The sequence below is a fragment of the Temnothorax curvispinosus genome, unplaced genomic scaffold (assembly GCF_003070985.1).
Source record: "Temnothorax curvispinosus isolate PA1 unplaced genomic scaffold, ASM307098v1 QBEX01008497.1, whole genome shotgun sequence".
Classification (NCBI taxonomy): Eukaryota; Metazoa; Arthropoda; class Insecta; order Hymenoptera; family Formicidae; genus Temnothorax; species Temnothorax curvispinosus.
In genome coordinates, this window is record NW_020218277.1 from 1 (window position 1) to 8,131 (window position 8,131).

Here is an 8,131-nt window from a genome sequence, read left to right on the forward strand (position 1 = left end):
ATACGATGTTGCTGTGGGCTAGTTTATCTAAATTATCTTTACCAGTTCTTATAAACCTTCTTAGGGGGTGTGCCACAGAAAACGTAACCTCTGCATTTTTTATGAACTTTTTGAATTTCTCCGACGTGAATCTGACATAGGGAACTGTGAAATATTTCATGTTGTTTGATTCAAGAGACATATCAACCCTTCTTTTTTTCAAAAATAATTGTGTTAATCTTTTTTTTATGAACAAAAAAATGAAGGATAAAGGGTAACCGTTTTCTAATAGCATCTGAATAATAAGGTTAAAATTCTTAATGTGGAATTGTGGATGAGAGATTGTCATGATCTTGTCAACAAGCCCGAAAATGACACCTTTTTTATGGGAGATTGGATGGTGTAAATGGTAGTTTAGGTATCTCCCCGAAAAGGTAGGTTTATGGTACCGATCAAATATAAAACTCCTATCCCTCAACATCACCGTGACATCCAGGAAGTTAAGTGTGTTTTTACTAATTTCAATTGTGAACTAATCTACTATGCTGTGAATTAAAAATTTCTAAAGTATGTTCAAAATATTCAGGGGGAGAACGGTCGACGAGAATTTGAATTTTGATACACGGCTATTCCCGAACAATATTCAAGACACCCTTACGTCAAAACAGTCATTGTCACAAACTTTACTAAAAGTTAATTCTTCCTCTTATTGTAAATTTCCTTTGACCAAGTCAGTTTCACATAGCAACCGTTCTCAGACTCCACATTCACCACTTGACCGCACTGCCCATGTAGATTCTCACAGGAATCGTTCTCAGACTCCACATTCATCACCTGACCGCACTGCCCATATAGATTCCCACAGAAACCATTCTCCGATTTCACATTCATCATTTGACCGAACTGCCCATATAGATTCTCACAGGAATCGTCCTCAAACTCCACATTCATCACCTGACCGCACTGTCCATGTAGGTTTCCACAAAAACAATTCTCCAACTTCACATTCATCACTTGACCGAACTGCCCATATAGATTCCCACAGGAATTGTTTTCAGACTCCACATTTACTACTTGACCGTACTGTCCATGTAGATTCTCACAGGAACCGTCTCTGACTCCACATTCATCACCTGACCGCATTGTAGATTCTCATATTAACTGTTCCTCAATGTCATTTGCTCAACTTCAGAATAAACGCCAAACTACCTCCTACTGTAGCAGCCGTTCCACTTATTTATTTTTCCAAACGGAACGTATGAACGAATCAGATTCTCACCATAACCACACATCGACTGTTTTACCTCAATTCAATGATGCTTCCTCTGACTCATTTTTAAAGAGTAAGAAACATTTATCATATTCATCATCTCAATTTATTTATCGTGACAAATTCTTTCTTTATGATCACAAGTTTCAAAATAATAATTATCCTATTATTTATATCTAATATCAAAAATTTTTAAATAAAATTTTAAGTAAAGTTTAATTATTGAACTATAATCACTGAACACCTTAATTTAAATTTTCAGATTCAAAAACTCGTATCCACAAAACTACGAGTAATATTCCACCGTTACAATTCACAACTCCGTCAAAAAAGTCGCCAAACAATGACGATCTGTTTTTAATTTGAAGGAATATCTAGTAAAAATATTATGTTGTTTATTGAATATTGCATTGTGTATTGCATTATGTAAAAGATACTTTTTTTTTTTTTAAGGCGGAGGAGCTTGCCAAACAAAGAAGAAGAGCGGACAGCCTAGGATCGGTCAAAGATCTCATTCTGAAAAGGAAAAGAAAAGAGTTAGAGGAAGTAGCGGCTAGAGCAGCAGAGAAAGAAATTCTCGATAAATTTAACGAAACAAGAAGGACCAACAGATCACCGCCAGCGAAGATTAAAAAAGGAGAAGAGGGTAAAGGAAACATGGCGACAAAAGAATTACTAAACGAAATACTAAGGAAAATGAAGGAACAAGAGATAGAAAGAAAGAAAGATAAGGAGGAACAAGAGAAAGAAAGAAAGAAAGATAAAGAGGAAATAAAAAACGAAATTAGGCGACTAAAGGAGGAATTGAAAAGGAGCGAGGAGATATGGAAGAAGCAAAGAAAGGCGTTGGAAGGAAGAATTAAGAGTTTGGAAGAGAAGGTAGAGAAGATAGAGGTTAAAATCGCGGAGAGAAATGAGGGAGGGGAAGTAATAAGGAAAGTGAAAGAGATAGAAAGAAGTATGGAGATGGCGGAAAGAGGAAAGAGGAGAAATAACATAATCGTGAGAAAAGAGAAAATAGGAAGCAATAAGGAAAGAAAAGAAAAAATCGAGAAGTTGATAGAAGAAATAAATAAAACGAAAGTGGTAATCGAGGAAGTGCAAGAAATTGGTTATGAAGATATTAAAATGAAGATGTTGAGATGCGAAAACTGGGAAAGCAAAAGGGAGATAATGATAAGAAGGAGGGAGCTAGGAAGGAAACATGGATGCTTTCTGGATGACGATCTCACCAAGGAAGAAAGACAGGTGCAGAAAGAGATAAGAAGGATAGCAAGGGAGAAGAGGGAGACAGAAAAGAGAATCACGGTCGGTTACTAAAAAATATAAGTGGATAATTGTTAATGGACCGCTCAGGTTAATTCGCGTCGGCGGCGTGGTGAGGAAGGCAAAATAAATTGATTGTTCACAATTGTCCTTTTATTGCACACTATTTACAATGCAGCACTCGCTACAGTTCGTCTCGCTACGATACGTCTCGGTATCATAAGACTCCGGTTTACTCGCTTTTCGCCGATTGCTCGATTAGCACGAGCGTCGCGGATGAGTTTCGAGGGCTCACTGGTCTCCCGGCCGGAGCAGGCAAAACGATCGCGGCCGGAGCTACGCATTAGGCCGCGAGGAATTTCGTGACGATAAATCGTCTGATTGGTTCCAAACTGTCAGGCGACTATTCTATTGGGCGAGGTACGTGCGATCACGCGGCGGATCACGCTTTCCGCACCTGCGAGCCGTTTGCTCGAGAAAACAAAAAAAAAGGGGTAACGTAAACATTCGCGGTTTGGAGCATTTCGAGCGTTCTTGAAAGATATTTGCTTTCACTTTCGAGTATTCGATTCTCAACAATAATAAGGAATGGAGATGGAATGAAAGTAAAGGAGAGCTAGAAGAAAGGATTGATTTTCGCAGACCAGAAAGAAAGGAAAGAGGATATAGAAATGGAGAGAGTGAGGAACGAGAGAAGGAGGGAGGAGACACAGGAAGGGAGACAGGAAGGGATTAAGAAAATAGGGGAAAGGCTGAACGCTACCAAAGAGGTTAAAATGGACGAAAGACGTATAAAGGAGGAGGAAGAGGAAGTCGATGGAGGAAACGATATAGGGGGGGACCGAGGGATATAAAGAGGAAGAGGAAGGAAATGGCAGGGAGAGACGTGGAGAGTGGCTTTCTGGAACGTAGCAGGTATAAAAAACAAGGATAAGGACTTCTGGGAAGGGATAAAGGAATGGGATGTAGTTGTAATGATGGAGACATGGATGGATGAGAAAGGATGAGAAAAAGAGAAAGAGAAGTTACCAAGAGAATATAATTGGAGAGTACAGTTAGCGACCAGAAAGAACAGGAAAGGTAGAGCGTGCGGAGGCATGTTATTAGGAATAAGGAAAAGTGTAAAAGAGATAAAAGAAAAAAGGGGAATGGTAGAGGAAGAAGAAAAAATCGAAGGTAAGATAAGAATAGGAGAGAAAATATGGAGAATAATAGGAATCTATGTAAACAACGATATAGACAAGAACTTAGAAGGTTTGAAGGAGAGGACGGAGGAGGGGGAAAAAGGAGTAAGGACCATAGTAGGTGGTGACTTTAATGCGAGAACAGGAGAGGAAGTCGAGGGAATAGGGGAGGAAAGAAGAAGAAAATCTAAAGACAAGAAGGTAAATAAGGATGGTAGGAAACTACTGGAATTTATCGAGGAAAGAGGATGGATGATATTAAACGGAGGTATAAAGGGAGATGAAGAGGGAGAATTTACATACACAGGAGAGAAAGATGAGACGGTTATAGACTACGTAATAGGGGATGAGGAGGTTAGAGAAAAAGTAAAAAGACTGGAAGTAGGAGAAAGGGTAGACTCAGACCATCACCCATTAATACTCTGGGTGAGATGTAGCCTAAAGGGAAAGCAAGGAAGGAGAGAAGCAGAAAGAACAAGAAGAAGAGGGATATGGAGCGAAGAGGGAAGAACACAGTTTAGGAAGAGGCTAGGTATGATTGGAGGAAAAAGAAATCTGCAAGAAGAGATAGAGGAAGGAACGTCGAAGATAAAAAGAGTAATAGAGGAGAATGAAAAAGAGAATGAAAGAGGGGCTAACAAGAACAGAAGAGGGTGGTGGGATGAGGAATGCAGGGAGAGAAAAAGGGGAGTAAGGAGAGAACTAAGGAAATGGAGAAAAGGAAAAGGAGAGGCGGAAAGATATAGAGAAGGAAGAAAGGAGTATAGGGAAATGTGCGAAAGAAAGAAGAAGGAGGAGAAAGAAAGGATGATTAGAGAGATAGGAAAAGCGAGAACGGAAGGAAAGATATGGGAATTGATAGACAGAGTGAAGAAGAGAAGGAAGAGGATAAACAAAGAGATAAAACCGGAAGAGTAGAAGGAATATTTCATGGAACTAATGGGTGAAATGGAAAACAGGGTGGTGAAAGGGGAAGGAGGAGAGGGCAGACAAGAAGAGGAAGAGATAGAACTGGAGGAGGTAAGAATGTTAATAAAGAAACTGAAAACAGGAAAAGCAATAGGCAATGACGGGATACCGAACGAGGCGTGGAAATTTGGAGGAGAAGAAATGGTGAAATGGATATGGGAAATATGCAAACGGGTCTGGAGGGGAAGGCTGGCCGGAGCAATGGAAGGAAGGTGACATAATCCCAATAGTAAAAAAAGGAGAAGGGCGAGAGGTGAAGGACTATAGAGGGATAACTATCATGTCTTCGATGTATACAAAATTTACACGGCGATATCAGCGGAAAGGATAAAGAAGGAAGTAGAAACGAATAATTTGATTCCCGATAATCAAGCAGGATTTAGAAAAGGAATGGGAACGATAAATCAAATATTCGCTTTGAACTACTTGGTGAATAGACAACTAGGGAAAGAGAAAGAAAAGATGACAGTACTATTTGTGGATATGAAGGCGGCATTTGACTCAGTAGATAAAAAAGTATTAATTAAGGCAATGAGAGAGAGAGGAGTGAGACAAAGATTAATAGACAGGGTAGAGGAGGTATTGAGAGAAACAAAGAGCAGAGTGGGAAAGGGAGGGGAGAATGGAGGACAATTTTGGACGGCGAAGGGCTTGAGACAAGGATGCCCGCTAAGCCCAATATTGTTCAATTTGTTAATCGCAGACATAGAGGATTACATGAAGAAAGGCGGATGGGGAGGCATGAGATTAAGAGGTGAGAAGATATACACGCTAATGTATGCAGATGATATAGCACTGTTGGCGGAGGAGGAACAGGACATGAGATCAATGATAAGCAGGTTAGAGGGATATCTAGACAGGAAAGGTTTAACACTGAGTATAGAGAAGACAAAGATAATGAGGTTTAGAAAGGGAAGAGGAAGGAAGAAGAAGTATGACTGGAGATGGAAGGAAAAGAAGTTAGAGGAGGTCAAAGAGTTCAAATATCTGGGGTATACGTTGAAGGAGAATGGAGGACAGGAGGCGCATATTAGAGAGAGAAGAAGGAAGGCAGCAAGAGTAATGAGAGAAATGTGGGGGATAGGGAAAAGGATGTGGAAAAAGGACTGCAAAAGAAGGATCTGGCTATATGACACCCTGATATGGACGGTGATGGGATACGGAGCAGAAATATAGGGATAGAAGAAAAGGAGGGAGGTAGAAGGTATTCATGAAAGATATCTCAGATGGGTACTTGGATTAAACTGGAGGACGCCAGAATATATGGTTAGAGATGAACTAGAAAGGGAAAAGATGAGAGCTAGAGCAAGTAAGAAAGCATGGAAGTTTGAAAAAAAACTGGAAGAAGGTAAAGGAGAAGAAATAGCGAGAAAGTGTTTGGAAGAAATGAAAGAGAGATGGAAGAGGGGAAGGATAATAGGAAGATAAGAGCAGGAGAGAAAGGACTATCTGGAAGAAATCGGGGTAGAAGTGGAAAGGGAGGAGGAGTTAGAAGAGGAGGTATTGGAGAAGAAGGAGAAATGGAAGGAGAAACAAGAAAGGATGGAAAAGATCATAGAATCGAAGTACAATAGGTGGTATAAGAGTATAAGGAAGGACGGGATTCCGGATTATCTAAAAAAGGGATGGGAGGAAGCAAGATGGAGTAGGGTTGCAAGATTTAGACTTGGTAACAAAGTGAGGGAGGGACTATACTGGGGAAATGAGGAGGATATAAAATGCAGGATATGTGGGAGGGAAGAGGAGACATGGAAGCATATATGGGAGCAATGTACAAGATGGGAGCGGTGGGAAAGAGAGGGATGGCAAGATGTGGTGGGGAGATTACTGGGAGAAAAGAGAGAGAGAGAAAAATGGATGAAAGTAATAGAAGAAATGAGACGAGATGAAGAAGGGAAGAGAATAGGAAAAGAAGAGGAAGGATCCAACTATTAACGAAAGAGGACCGAGGAGAACGAGGCAGCGAAAAGGATTGAAGAAGAATATGTCTATAAGAATTATATGTAACATAATATATGTAAATCATCAAGCTATTGTAAATTGGATGTACAGGGTTTGGTACGTCCCTACAAAACGCCCTGAATTTTGGCAATGCGAGCCGCCGTTGCGAGAGATGCCGGGACGCGCTCCGAGGTGGTGCGCCTAAAGGTGCGCGAGCGGATGCGGACGTAAGGAGCATAGAATGTATTTGAAAGAGCGTGTTTTCGATATTTTAGATTTATTCAGGAAACACAGTTGGCCCGATCACAGCGAGCGCGGGTATACACTGAGGTACAAAGTCACAAATGCGAAGTCGCATCGGTCGGAGAGAGGGTGGCACAGCGTGTGAGAGAACGATCCTGTGGCACCTCCCCTTTGACAAGCGCTATGCACTATCCTTAGAGTTTCGATCACTGCGGCACTCTGTGGAGTACCCAAGAGGCACAGGATGCACAATCCTTAGAGTTGAGATCGCTGCAGCACTCTCTGGAGTACACGAAAAGCACAGGATGCTGAGGAGAGTTAGAGTTGAGATCACTGCAGCCCGCTCTGGAGTACGCGAGAGGCACAGGATGCGTAATAATCGGAGTAGAGATCACTGCGGCACTCTCTGGAGTAAACGAGAGGCACAGGATGCACAATCTTGAGTTGCGAACGTGAGAGCTCTCACTTGATGCCGAAGAGCCGGCGCTCACCGCGTTTCGCGTAATAATTAGTTCGAGCTAAACGAATGTGTGACTGCTCAGTTACAGTGCTTGAGACTCTCTGGTCCGGGACTCGCGCTCTCGCAACCGTTAGAATGTTTGCCCGCAACAGGTGATTGGTCTTAGCCAATCCGCGATCGACACAGTTTGGCTAGCCAGGACACGTGTATTCCGCGTGTCGCGAATTTCGGCGCTCGCAAGACGCGCGATTCTCAGCGTAAACGCTCGAGGGTGTTCAGGGACGGCGTTCCTCTATAAAGTGCCCGTTGCTTCCAATTAGCGTAATCCGCGTAATCGTTAACACGCCCTTTTAGACCCCTTGGGGTAATAAAGTATCATTTCTGTCTATCTACTTTTTTTTAACTTGTTGATGTTATTATGTTATTGTCGGGACATTATTACATTAGGGCAATTACAAGATCTGCCGAAAAGGATTACTGATCAACGCGGTAAGTTTGTATAACAGTCGATAATTATATATATATACAATATATATATACTAGATTTTTTAATAAATCGGTTCATTAATGTAAGAGGAGTTCGCGGAAAGACAGACAAACACTCGGGTTTTATATTATAGTATGGTATGATGAAGTATGATACATAAACGGGTTTCCAAAAAATCGGTAACAAAAAATTATCTATAAAAATTATTTATAAAAAAATAATTCAACTTGATCTCAAAATTTGCGGTAATTAGAGCAATCACGTGTATTTTTTTAAAAAGAAATCGGAAATCTCTTTATTATTAGCAATTTTTCTAAGTCTATTACATTCTT